Raw genomic sequence first — 13,030 nt, 5'->3', positions numbered from 1 at the left:
AGTGATATATAACGAATACAGGCAAAGAAGTAAAATTGTTCGCAGGCACTTTATAAGCATTTCAGTGCAATAACCAAATAGTTCGCAGGGGCTTTATAAGCATTTCAGTGCAATAACCAACAAAGGACGCATTTGGATGATTTTTTACGTGGTAGAATTATCGGCCGTCTGGAATGTGGGCGTACCCAACTGGAAGTATCAGACAAACTTGGAATTGCCCAGAGTGTCATCTCCAGCCTTTGGCAACGATTCCCAGATGATGGTAATGTGAGTAGACGTTACAGCACAGGTCGCCCCAGAGTTACAGCGCCGAATAAGGACCGGTATTTGGCAGTTACTGCCAAAACAAACAGGTGGAGCACAGCCTGAGACCTGCCTCGTCAGCTCTCTTCAGCCACTGGTATGACAATTTCAAGGCAGACCGTGTACAGACGCTTAGGGCAGATTGGTTTATATGTTCGTAGACCTGTCAGATGCGTTCCACTTACTGCAACTCACTGTCGCCTGCGGTTAGCCTGGAGTAGAGAGCATGCACTGTGGACACCGCAACAGTGGGCTTGTGTGATGTTTTCCGACGAGTCCAGGTTTAGCTTGCAGTCTGATTCTCGCCAGACTTTCATATGGAGAGCTCCAGGTATTCGTTACCACCAAGAAAGCATCATTGAACGACACCGTTACAGTGGTGTAGGAGTGCTCGTTTGGGGTGGAATTATTCTGGGTTCCAGAACTGACCTTCATGTTCAAATTGGAATCATGACAAGCCATATCTATCGGGACGTCATTCTGGAACAACACGTACATTTGTTTCGGGGTGCCATGGGCACACAATTTGTTTATGGATGACAACGCCAGTCCTCACCGTGCAAATATCGTAAGCGAATGCCTTCAATCGGAGGATATCACCTGTACAGACTGGCCAGCATTCTCACCAGACTTGAACCAGTAGAACACGTGTGGGACATGCTTGGCCGACGAGTTGCAGCCCGTCAACCTCCTTCTACATGTCTACCGGAACTTCGGAGTGCATTGCTTTTTGAGTGATGTAATATCCCCCAAGATCAGATCGATAATTTGATACTCAGATGCCTCTGAGTGACACTCTGGGCAATTCCAAGTTTGTCTGATACTTCCAGTTGGGTACGCCCACATTCCAGACGGCCGATAATTCTACCACGTAAAAAATCATCCAAATGCGTCCTTTGTCGGTTATTGCACTGAAATGCTTATAAAGCCCCTGCGAACTATTTGGTTATTGCACTGAAATGCTTATAAAGTGCCTGCGAACAATTTTACTTCTTTGCCTGTATTTGTTATATATCACTTTCTTACATTCTCGTCATTGTGAAGTACCATCGGTGTCATCTGGTTACTTCCTAAAATTTGCAAATGATTCTTGAAGATGTGTGTTGTGATGTTACAGGTGATATCTTGATTGTTAATACATACAATGTATTAACAATCAAACTAACCATGTAATATTGGTTTTTTGTAAATAAGTTTTTTTTTTTTTTTTTTTTTTTTTTTTTGGTAATTTGCTCCAGGGAGAAAAAAAATCGCTAATTTTTTTAATAATATCAAACAAATAGCATCTGTTTTTGCTCTTTACCTTTTGTTTAATAAATAAGCTTTACAAATAAGTCAAATTTGTTTTGCTTCTAACTTTTCCTTTGCCTGATTTTGCATTATCCTTAATTTATGGACATGAGTGTATAACAGCGAGTACTTTTGTGTACAGAAGCTGTCTTGAAAGCTTAGAATCTAAAATTTTAAGTTTGTATTTGTTTTTACTGAATTGTAAGTATTATAAATTCATATGTTTGGAAGCGTCCGAGTTTCAAAAATAATAAAAGTATAAATGATAAATAATAAAGCTTCAAAATAGTAAATCAAACAATCATCAAAATGTTTAGTACCTATTTAAAAATTTGGAGCTTTCTTTCAATTTTAAAGTAATTTAAAATTTAATAAATAGCTTTAAAACTCTTGCCAGTCACTGCTCATCTCAATGCATATAATAGCATTATAATTTTTTATAATAATAATGCATATTTTGTTTAATTTCATGAGGCTGAAGGAGACATTGTAAACTTATATTATGAATACGAGTCATATTTTGTAAAATTCGATGAAAGGCCATTCGAAAAACATGTATACATTGACAGAATTGCCGATATAAATAAAATATGTTATTAACAATATTAACTTCTTATTAATTAAGAAAAGGCTGCATTAAATATATTAAAAGGATCTTTTAAAATTTTTGCAGGAAATGAATTTAAGTTTCTCTTAAGTGAATGGATATTTTTATATCTTTATTACCGTATTTGCAGGCGCATAAGGCACATCCCCCTTTTTTTATACACATTTCATTATAATGAATTTACAGTATTTTAAATATAAATACAAAGTAATACTTTATACCCACAATTCATCTGGGGAAGAGCTTTTAATTTTCTTCATCAAAACCTAAACACTCATCACCATAGCTAAATGAAAAGTCACTTGAAACCTCTCCTAAATCAGCATTCGAGTCCTCATACAACAGATTGTCCTCTGTACCATCCAGTGTATTAATAATGCCACACTTCATACATGATTTAACCTCTGCCTCTGTTTTCACAGCATCCCAAGATGCTTTGACCCATTCACAAACTTTCCAAATGTTAGGCCTTCCCCTTCTTCTTGATGGTGTAACCTCAAAATTTGAAGCCTGCATCCAGCTTGCATGCTTTGTTACAGCAATTTCAACATTGTTTTTGAACCATAATTTGCCAACAAACTTAAGAAACACCAAACAGTTGAAATTTCCCACACTTAAAAGTCGTTCGCAAAAATTGCAGTTTTCATGCCAGATGCACATTTACTAAGCTCTCCGTAACTAATATTCCCACACATCGCAAGGAAACAAGAAAAAAATCACATAACTCCAAAAAAAGAGGAAATTTCCAGAAATTAATGCAATCAAAAACTGAGTATCGACATACAAGATGCACCTCCTTTTTTCCCGACTTATTTTCAAAGAAAAAAAGTGCGTCTTATACACTAGAAAATTTGCTATTTAAAACTTTCTTACATTTATTGGAAAACAAATTGTTTTATATGCTTAATTTCATTCACATAACTATGCTCACTGTAGTTATTGGCTATACTAAATATTTGAATGAAGAAATGTAAGTTTTATTTGCACAAAAACTATTAGCATATGTTTTATAGCAATACACGCAAGTACACAAAAGTGATACACAAAAACTATGAGCATATAGTTTTATAGCAATTTATGAGAGCTAAGTTTTACATAAAAATGTAAATGAATCATAAACGCATCTGTTATATAATTTCAATACAATGAGATATAACAATAATCACTGAGGAAATCTGATATGATTGTGATGACTATATTCAATAATTAAAAAATTCCAAAGATTCCAGTAAGATTTTAATAACTGGAAGAGTAACTTCTTACTGGATCAATAAAACGCTTTTCTGCTGTTATCAGTTTTACTGGAGGAGATGTCTGAAATACTGCTATTGCGACATTATACTGATTAAACTAATGTAACACTGTGCGACACCCACACAGATCTTTAAAGCAGCAATTCTCAACAGGTGGTACACAAGATAAAAAATAGGTGGTAGGCAAAGAAACAAAGTTCAAAAATTCTATGAAGAAAAAAAGAACAATTGTTAGAAAATTCCTGTGATTGCACTTCCACTGAAGATTTCATAAATAACAACTTTTGGCTACACCGAAAAAAAGAATTTAAAGGCATTTCAAATAAAGCTAAATTTTTATTGCCTTTTCGCACAACCTATTTGTGTGAACAAGGATTTATTTGAAAAATAAATACAGAATAAAATTAAAAGTGGATCACACTTAAAGCTAAGTGAAATAAGGCCAGACAAAGAAATTGATCTCTCTTAAACAGGCCCAAATTTTACACTAAATTTAAGTATATAACTTAAATTTTGATAATTAAAATGGTAACCAATTCTTAATTAATATTTTTTATGTGTGCCTATTTAATACAGATAGCCAATAGCTTGTGCAAATGGCAAAACATTTATTTTTTCTATTTATATTGAGAAACTGAATAAGTATTATAAAATGTACAATAATTATACTGGTTGTACTAAGGTTTTTAAATTTTTGTTTAGATGGTATGTGTTAGTCAAAAGGTTGAGAACCGCTGCTTTAAAGCAATTAAATTTATGTCACTTTGTGAAGTTATACAAAAGTCGCAGTGTGACATTAACATCATTATCGCAGCATGACTTTACTACCATACTCAAAGACAAAGAAGCAACAATAACAAAAAAAAAGAAGCCAAGAGAAAAAATTGGTATCTTACCTCTCAGCCTCCACATCCACAGGGCTTGTTTGCTCACATCCTCTTCTTGGGCGCTTCGCATTCCTATAATAAACAAAAATAGGTACAATTTTATTACCGAGACCATAATAAACCACAGTGACAGTACATGCATAAAAGCACCAAACTTGGCACACACATCCATTTAAATCATAAATTGACATCACATAAATTTAGATACTTCTAAATGCAAGTGAATTATGACTGCACATAAATTTAGATAGCTCTAAATTTTAATTTACCACTGAAATACTGGTATACTTTTTAAACTTTTTAAAAGTGCATCGAATCCATCTATTTAGAAATTGCCAGAGATGAAAAATTTGCAATAAAATTTTGACAAAGAAAAGGCATCATTCATGATTGTGTGTGATTATGACAAAGCCTCAAGGGCTATCTGCCTGTGCCTTTGTGGAGCACTTTCTAAGGGAAACTGGCTTGTATACACGTTACACATGGGGAAAACCACGAAAACGCCCAGCCCGTTCCTGGGATTCGAACCTCGGACCGACTACCAGCGTTCGGTGACTCCACCGCTCGGCCGCTGGTGGGCCTCATTCGTGATAGAAAATTAGGCTTAAACTATAGTCCAAGAACCATGAAATGAAACCATTTCATCGATAACTCAACAACTAAATGGCACCTTTAATCTTCTAAATGTATCTACGGATTACTTCGTATTGAAAGATGGCTTTCCAAATCACGACACGCAGAATATTCTTGTCAGATTTTGATAAATACGAAATGGTTTCGAATGAATGCGGCAACTGGCAGTAGGGAAATAGCAATCAATAGAGAAAGATGTTACAGCGCGAGGTTCATAAATAAAAACCTCGTATCCAGCCACACTATCTGCCGACCTGTAGGCGATTTTCGTGCCGAAACCGAAAAATACTAAGAAGCCTTCGACCGAAAGCTTTGTGTATGCAAAAAGTTTGTGAAACAAAATTTCTTCTATAAAATAAAATGCAATTTGCACTGAACCCATGAATTACTTTTAAAGAAATTAATATCACCTAATTTACAAATAATTTCTTTTAGCATGGAATAAATACTTAAACAGGTATCTTACAATTACATGAAATAACGTAATCTTTAAAGGCATTGATGTATACAATATAAATATTTGCTTGTTATTTTATGAAATAACAGTGTCTGGGAAGCCCACTCAAATATCCTGTAGAATTTTAACAAATTATTTTATAGGATACAAATATGCATCTGTTTTTTTATGAAATATGTGAAATTCATGCAAATAAAATTAAGGATTATGAAATTTATTTTAATATAAATAACTCTGCAAAAAGAAATATTCAGGAGACTTTATTCCCCTTATTTTCCTATTATTGTCATCATAAAAAAATAATAGCATTTATCTTAAAGATAATTAGCTTATTTAAAAAATACAATCTGTAAGCACTTTCTTTAACTCGATATAAGATCCATTTATTTTAAATACTTTTCTAAAACTTTTTATAAAAAATAAGAAAATAATGTAAGCACAAACCTTGTGGTTGAAAAGTTATGCAAACCTTGGGTTCAGTACCCCTCAAATAAATAATGAAAACAATCTCAGATTTTATAGGATAAAAATTAGGTCCAAACGGGCAATTTTTTTCATTTACAGACAATCATTAGATGTTTGGGCTAATGCTACTTTGGACTAAAAGTATTTAAAAGCTACGATTTCAGACAGACTGTCTTGCACACTTAAAATACAAATGTTTTATTAATTACACTGCTTGCCTTAAAAATATGTTTCTTAATCAAAAATTTGCTAAATTTTTATAAAACATAAACTAATACTTATAAAAGAGCCTGAGGCAATTTGTTACAATTAATTAAATTGTTCAACGTTGTTTAATTAATTGTTTAGGCGGTCAGAGCCGGCACAGCTAATGAAGTTTATGAGACTGTGATATTACTTTCGGTTTTGTGAAATGAAGAATTACATAGGATACTTTCAGATTGAAGTTCTGTAGAAACAAAAAAGTAAGTACCATCCCTCTTTCTGAAGCTCTTTATTTGTTTATTGACTTTTGGTAATTAAAAGGTCACTAAAGGAGATATCAGCGAAAAAACATACATTGAAAACAAAGTTAAAACAAAACGTTGCCGACAAAAATATCCAAAGAAGTGATTTGGAAGTGCTGAAGAATAAGTTTAAAGTGTTCGAGACAAAGATAAATTCCAATTTCGATTCTTTGTTCGGGTTATGTATTGAAGAAAGTGCAGTCAAAAGTCTTTAATCCGGACATCCATAATCCGGAATGATCTATAATCCGGACCTCAAAGCTACAAATTTTCCGCGCATGCGTTTACGCATATGCATAATACATTTACGCATGCGCGTTTAATGTATAACGGACGGTATAAGCTAAGCTAAAATAATCTATTTCAGTTAATGTTGCAGATTGTGTTGTTCCTTAATCTTCTAATTGGATACGGCTTATTATTTTCTTTTAGACTATTAGAGCAATTTAATAAAAGTAAGTTGGAACTTTCGATTATGTCAAACACAATTTCCGATACTGGAGATGATGGTAATGTGAGTAGACGTTACAGCACAGGTCGCCCCAGAGTTACAGCGCCGAATAAGGACCGGTATTTGGCAGTTACTGCCAAAACAAACAGGTGGAGCACAGCCTGAGACCTGCCTTGTCAGCTCTCTTCAGCCACTGGTACGACAATTTCAAGGCAGACCGTGTACAGACGCTTAGGGCAGATTGGTTTATATGTTCGAAGACCTGTCAGATGCGTTCCACTTACTGCAACTCACTGTCGCCTGCGGTTAGCCTGGAGTAGAGAGCATGCACTGTGGACACCGCAACAGTGGGCTTGTGTGATGTTTTCCGACGAGTCCAGGTTTAGCTTGCAGTCTGATTCTCGCCGGACTTTCATATGGAGAGCTCCAGGTATTTGTTACCACCAAGAAAGCATCATTGAACGACACCGTTACGGTGGTGTAGGAGTGCTCGTTTGGGGTGGAATTATTCTGGGTTCCAGAACTGACCTTCATGTTCAAATTGGAATCATGACAAGCCATATCTATCGGGACGTCATTCTGGAACAACATGTACATTTGTTTCGGGGTGCCATGGGCACACAATTTGTTTATGGATGACAACGCCAGTCCTCACCGTGCAAATATCGTAAGCGAATGCCTTCAATCGGAGGATATCACCCGTACAGACTGGCCAGCATTCTCACCAGACTTGAACCAGTAGAACACGTGTGGGACATGCTTGGCCGACGAGTTGCAGCCCGTCAACCTCCTTCTACATGTCTACCGGAACTTCGGAGTGCATTGCTTTTTGAGTGATGTAATATCCCCCAAGATCAGATCGATAATTTGATACTCAGATGCCTAGGCGTTGTACGGACTGTATTGCATCGTCTGGGAGACATACAATGTATTAACAATCAAACCAACCATGTAATATTGGTTTTTTGTAAATAAGTTTTTTTTTTTTTTTTTTTGGTAATTTGCTCCAGGGAGAAAAGAAATCGATAATTTTTTTAATAATATCAAACATATAGCCTCTGTTTTTGCTCTTTACCTTTTGTTTAATAAATAAGCTTTACAAATAAGTCAAATTTGTTTTGCTTCTAACTTTTCCTTTGCCTGATTTTGCATTATCCTTAATTTATGGACATGAGTGTATAACAGCGAGTACTTTTGTGTACAGAAGCTGTCTTGAAAGCTTAGAATCTAAAATTTTAAGTTTGTATTTGTTTTTACTGAATTGTAAGTATTATAAATTCATATGTTTGGAAGCGTCCGAGTTTCAAAAATACTAAAAGTATAAATGATAAATAATAAAGCTTCAAAATAGTAAATCAAACAATCATCAAAATGTTTAGTACCTATTTAAAAATTTGGAGCTTTCTTTCAATTTTAAAGTAATTTAAAATTTAATAAATAGCTTTAAAACTCTTGCCAGTCACTGCTCATCTCAATGCATATAATAGCATTATAATTTTTTATAATAATAATGCATATTTTGTTTAATTTCATGAGGCTGAAGGAGACATTGTAAACTTATATTATGAATACGAGTCATATTTTGTAAAATTCGATGAAAGGCCATTCGAAAAACATGTATACATTGACAGAATTGCCGATATAAATAAAATATGTTATTAACAATATTAACTTCTTATTAATTAAGAAAAGGCTGCATTAAATATATTAAAAGGATCTTTTAAAATTTTTGCAGGAAATGAATTTAAGTTTCTCTTAAGTGAATGGATATTTTTATATCTTTATTACCGTATTTGCAGGCGCATAAGGCACATCCCCCTTTTTTTATACACATTTCATTATAATGAATTTACAGTATTTTAAATATAAATACAAAGTAATACTTTATACCCACAATTCATCTGGGGAAGAGCTTTTAATTTTCTTCATCAAAACCTAAACACTCATCACCATAGCTAAATGAAAAGTCACTTGAAACCTCTCCTAAATCAGCATTCGAGTCCTCATACAACAGATTGTCCTCTGTACCATCCAGTGTATTAATAATGCCACACTTCATACATGATTTAACCTCTGCCTCTGTTTTCACAGCATCCCAAGATGCTTTGACCCATTCACAAACTTTCCAAATGTTAGGCCTTCCCCTTCTTCTTGATGGTGTAACCTCAAAATTTGAAGCCTGCATCCAGCTTGCATGCTTTGTTACAGCAATTTCAACATTGTTTTTGAACCATAATTTGCCAACAAACTTAAGAAACACCAAACAGTTGAAATTTCCCACACTTAAAAGTCGTTCGCAAAAATTGCAGTTTTCATGCCAGATGCACATTTACTAAGCTCTCCGTAACTGTAATATTCCCACACATCGCAAGGAAAACAAGAAAAAAATCACATAACTCCAAAAAAAGAGGAAATTTCCAGAAATTAATGCAATCAAAAACTGAGTATCGACATACAAGATGCACCTCCTTTTTTTCCCGACTTATTTTCAAAGAAAAAAAGTGCGTCTTATACACTAGAAAATTTGCTATTTAAAACTTTCTTACATTTATTGGAAAACAAATTGTTTTATATGCTTAATTTCATTCACATAACTATGCTCACTGTAGTTATTGGCTATACTAAATATTTGAATGAAGAAATGTAAGTTTTATTTACACAAAAACTATTAGCATATGTTTTATAGCAATACACGCAAGTACACAAAAGTGATACACAAAAACTATGAGCATATAGTTTTATAGCAATTTATGAGAGCAAAGTTTTACATAAAAATGTAAATGAATCATAAACGCATCTGTTATATAATTTCAATACAATGAGATATAACAATAATCACTGAGGAAATCTGATATGATTGTGATGACTATATTCAATAATTAAAAAATTCCAAAGATTCCAGTAAGATTTTAATAACTGGAAGAGTAACTTCTTACTGGATCAATAAAACGCTTTTCTGCTGTTATCAGTTTTACTGGAGGAGATGTCTGAAATACTGCTATTGCGACATTATACTGATTAAACTAATGTAACACTGTGCGACACCCACACAGATCTTTAAAGCAGCAATTCTCAACAGGTGGTACACAAGATAAAAAATAGGTGGTAGGCAAAGAAACAAAGTTCAAAAATTCTATGAAGAAAAAAAGAACAATTGTTAGAAAATTCCTGTGATTGCACTTCCACTGAAGATTTCATAAATAACAACTTTTGGCTACACCGAAAAAAAGAATTTAAAGGCATTTCAAATAAAGCTAAATTTTTATTGCCTTTTCGCACAACCTATTTGTGTGAACAAGGATTTTCTTCCATGTTTTATTTGAAAAATAAATACAGAATAAAATTAAAAGTGGATCACACTTAAAGCTAAGTGAAATAAGGCCAGACAAAGAAATTGATCTCTCTTAAACAGGCCCAAATTTTACACTAAATTTAAGTATATAACTTAAATTTTGATAATTAAAATGGTAACCAATTCTTAATTAATATTTTTTATGTGTGCCTATTTAATACAGATAGCCAATAGCTTGTGCAAATGGCAAAACATTTATTTTTTCTATTTATATTGAGAAACTGAATAAGTATTATAAAATGTACAATAATTATACTGGTTGTACTAAGGTTTTTAAATTTTTGTTTAGATGGTATGTGTTAGTCAAAAGGTTGAGAACCGCTGCTTTAAAGCAATTAAATTTATGTCACTTTGTGAAGTTATACAAAAGTCGCAGTGTGACATTAACATCATTATCGCAGCATGACTTTACTACCATACTCAAAGACAAAGAAGCAACAATAACAAAAAAAAGAAGCCAAGAGAAAAAATTGGTATCTTACCTCTCAGCCTCCACATCCACAGGGCTTGTTTGCTCACATCCTCTTCTTGGGCGCTTCGCATTCCTATAATAAACAAAAATAGGTACAATTTTATTACCGAGACCATAATAAACCACAGTGACAGTACATGCATAAAAGCACCAAACTTGGCACACACATCCATTTAAATCATAAATTGACATCACATAAATTTAGATACTTCTAAATGCAAGTGAATTATGACTGCACATAAATTTAGATAGCTCTAAATTTTAATTTACCACTGAAATACTGGTATACTTTTTAAACTTTTTAAAAGTGCATCGAATCTATCTATTTAGAAATTGCCAGAGATGAAAAATTTGCAATAAAATTTTGACAAAGAAAAGGCATCATTCATGATTGTGTGTGATTATGACAAAGCCTCAAGGGCTATCTGCCTGTGCCTTTGTGGAGCACTTTCTAAGGGAAACTGGCTTGTATACACGTTACACATGGGGAAAACCACGAAAACGCCCAGCCCGTTCCTGGGATTCGAACCTCGGACCGACTACCAGCGTTCGGTGACTCCACCGCTCGGCCGCTGGTGGGCCTCATTCGTGATAGAAAATTAGGCTTAAACTATAGTCCAAGAACCATGAAATGAAACCATTTCATCGATAACTCAACAACTAAATGGCACCTTTAATCTTCTAGGTGTATCTACGGATTATTTCGTATTGAAAGATGGCTTTCCAAATCACGACACGCAGAATATTCTTGTCAGATTTTGATAAATACGAAATGGTTTCGAATGAATGCGGCAACTGGCAGTAGGGAAATAGCAATCAATAGAGAAAGATGTTACAGCGCGAGGTTCATAAATAAAAACCTCGTATCCAGCCACACTATCTGCCGACCTGTAGGCGATTTTCGTGCCGAAACCGAAAAAAACTAAGAAGCCTTCGACCGAAAGCTTTGTGTATGCAAAAAGTTTGTGAAACAAAATTTCTTCTATAAAATAAAATGCAATTTGCACTGAACCCATGAATTACTTTTAAAGAAATTAATATCACCTAATTTACAAATAACTTCTTTTAGCATGGAATAAATACTTAAACAGGTATCTTACAATTACATGAAATAACGTAATCTTTAAAGGCATTGATGTATACAATATAAATATTTGCTTGTTATTTTATGAAATAACAGTGTCTGGGAAGCCCACTCAAATATCCTGTAGAATTTTAACAAATTATTTTATAGGATACAAATATGCATCTGTTTTTTTATGAAATATGTGAAATTCATGCAAATAAAATTAAGGATTATGAAATTTATTTTAATATAAATAACTCTGCAAAAAGAAATATTCAGGAGACTTTATTCCCCTTATTTTCCTATTATTGTCATCATAAAAAAATAATAGCATTTATCTTAAAGATAATTAGCTTATTTAAAAAATACAATCTGTAAGCACTTTCTTTAACTCGATATAAGATCCATTTATTTTAAATACTTTTCTAAAACTTTTTATAAAAAATAAGAAAATAATGTAAGCACAAACCTTGTGGTTGAAAAGTTATGCAAACCTTGGGTTCAGTACCCCTCAAATAAATAATGAAAACAATCTCAGATTTTATAGGATAAAAATTAGGTCCAAACGGGCAATTTTTTTCATTTACAGACAATCATTAGATGTTTGGGCTAATGCTACTTTGGACTAAAAGTATTTAAAAGCTACAATTTCAGACAGACTGTCTTGCACACTTAAAATACAAATGTTTTATTAATTACACTGCTTGCCTTAAAAATATGTTTCTTAATCAAAAATTTGCTAAATTTTTATAAAACATAAACTAATACTTATAAAAGAGCCTGAGGCAATTTGTTACAATTAATTAAATTGTTCAACGTTGTTTAATTAATTGTTTAGGCGGTCAGAGCCGGAACAGCTAATGAAGTTTATGAGACTGTGATATTACTTTTGGTTTTGTGAAATGAAGAATTACATAGGATACTTTCAGATTGAAGTTCTGTAGAAACAAAAAAGTAAGTACCATCCCTCTTTCTGAAGCTCTTTGTTTATTGACTTTTGGTAATTAAAAGGTCACTAAAGGAGATATCAGCGAAAAAACATACATTGAAAACAAAGTTAAAACAAAACATTGCCGACAAAAATATCCAAAGAAGTGATTTGGAAGTGCTGAAGAATAAGTTTAAAGTGTTCGAGACAAAGATAAATTCCAATTTCGATTCTTTGTTCGGGTTATGTATTGAAGAAAGTGCAGTCAAAAGTCTTTAATCCGGACATCCATAATCCGGAATGATCTATAATCCGGACCTCAAAGCTACAAATTTTCCGCGCATGCGTTTACGCATATGC

At 33.4% G+C, this 13,030-nt stretch overlaps 2 long non-coding RNA genes across 4 annotated transcripts in view; one reads left to right on the top strand and one right to left on the bottom strand.

The window, feature by feature from the left end:
- The window catches only part of LOC146995109 (uncharacterized), a 330,907-nt gene that overhangs the window by 8,099 nt on the left and 309,778 nt on the right, over positions 1–13,030 (bottom strand). For all 3 annotated transcript variants that reach the window (XR_015043553.1, XR_015043555.1, XR_015043557.1), the window contains 2 exons: positions 10,687–10,749; positions 4,350–4,412 (listed from right to left, as the gene is read on the bottom strand). This is a non-coding gene — a long non-coding RNA (uncharacterized LOC146995109). The remainder of the gene's footprint in view (positions 1–4,349; positions 4,413–10,686; positions 10,750–13,030) is intronic.
- The window catches only part of LOC146995112 (uncharacterized), a 35,125-nt gene that overhangs the window by 14,961 nt on the left and 7,134 nt on the right, over positions 1–13,030 (top strand). The gene's annotated exons all lie outside the window — the stretch shown is intronic.

The sequence above is a fragment of the Stegodyphus dumicola genome, chromosome 10 (assembly GCF_044657685.1).
Source record: "Stegodyphus dumicola isolate Sdum_Otavi_A_Nest chromosome 10, ASM4465768v1".
In the NCBI taxonomy this organism is placed as follows: domain Eukaryota; kingdom Metazoa; phylum Arthropoda; class Arachnida; order Araneae; family Eresidae; genus Stegodyphus; species Stegodyphus dumicola.
Note: the sequence above shows the minus strand (reverse complement) of the source record. Positions and strands in the feature narration are given on the sequence as shown.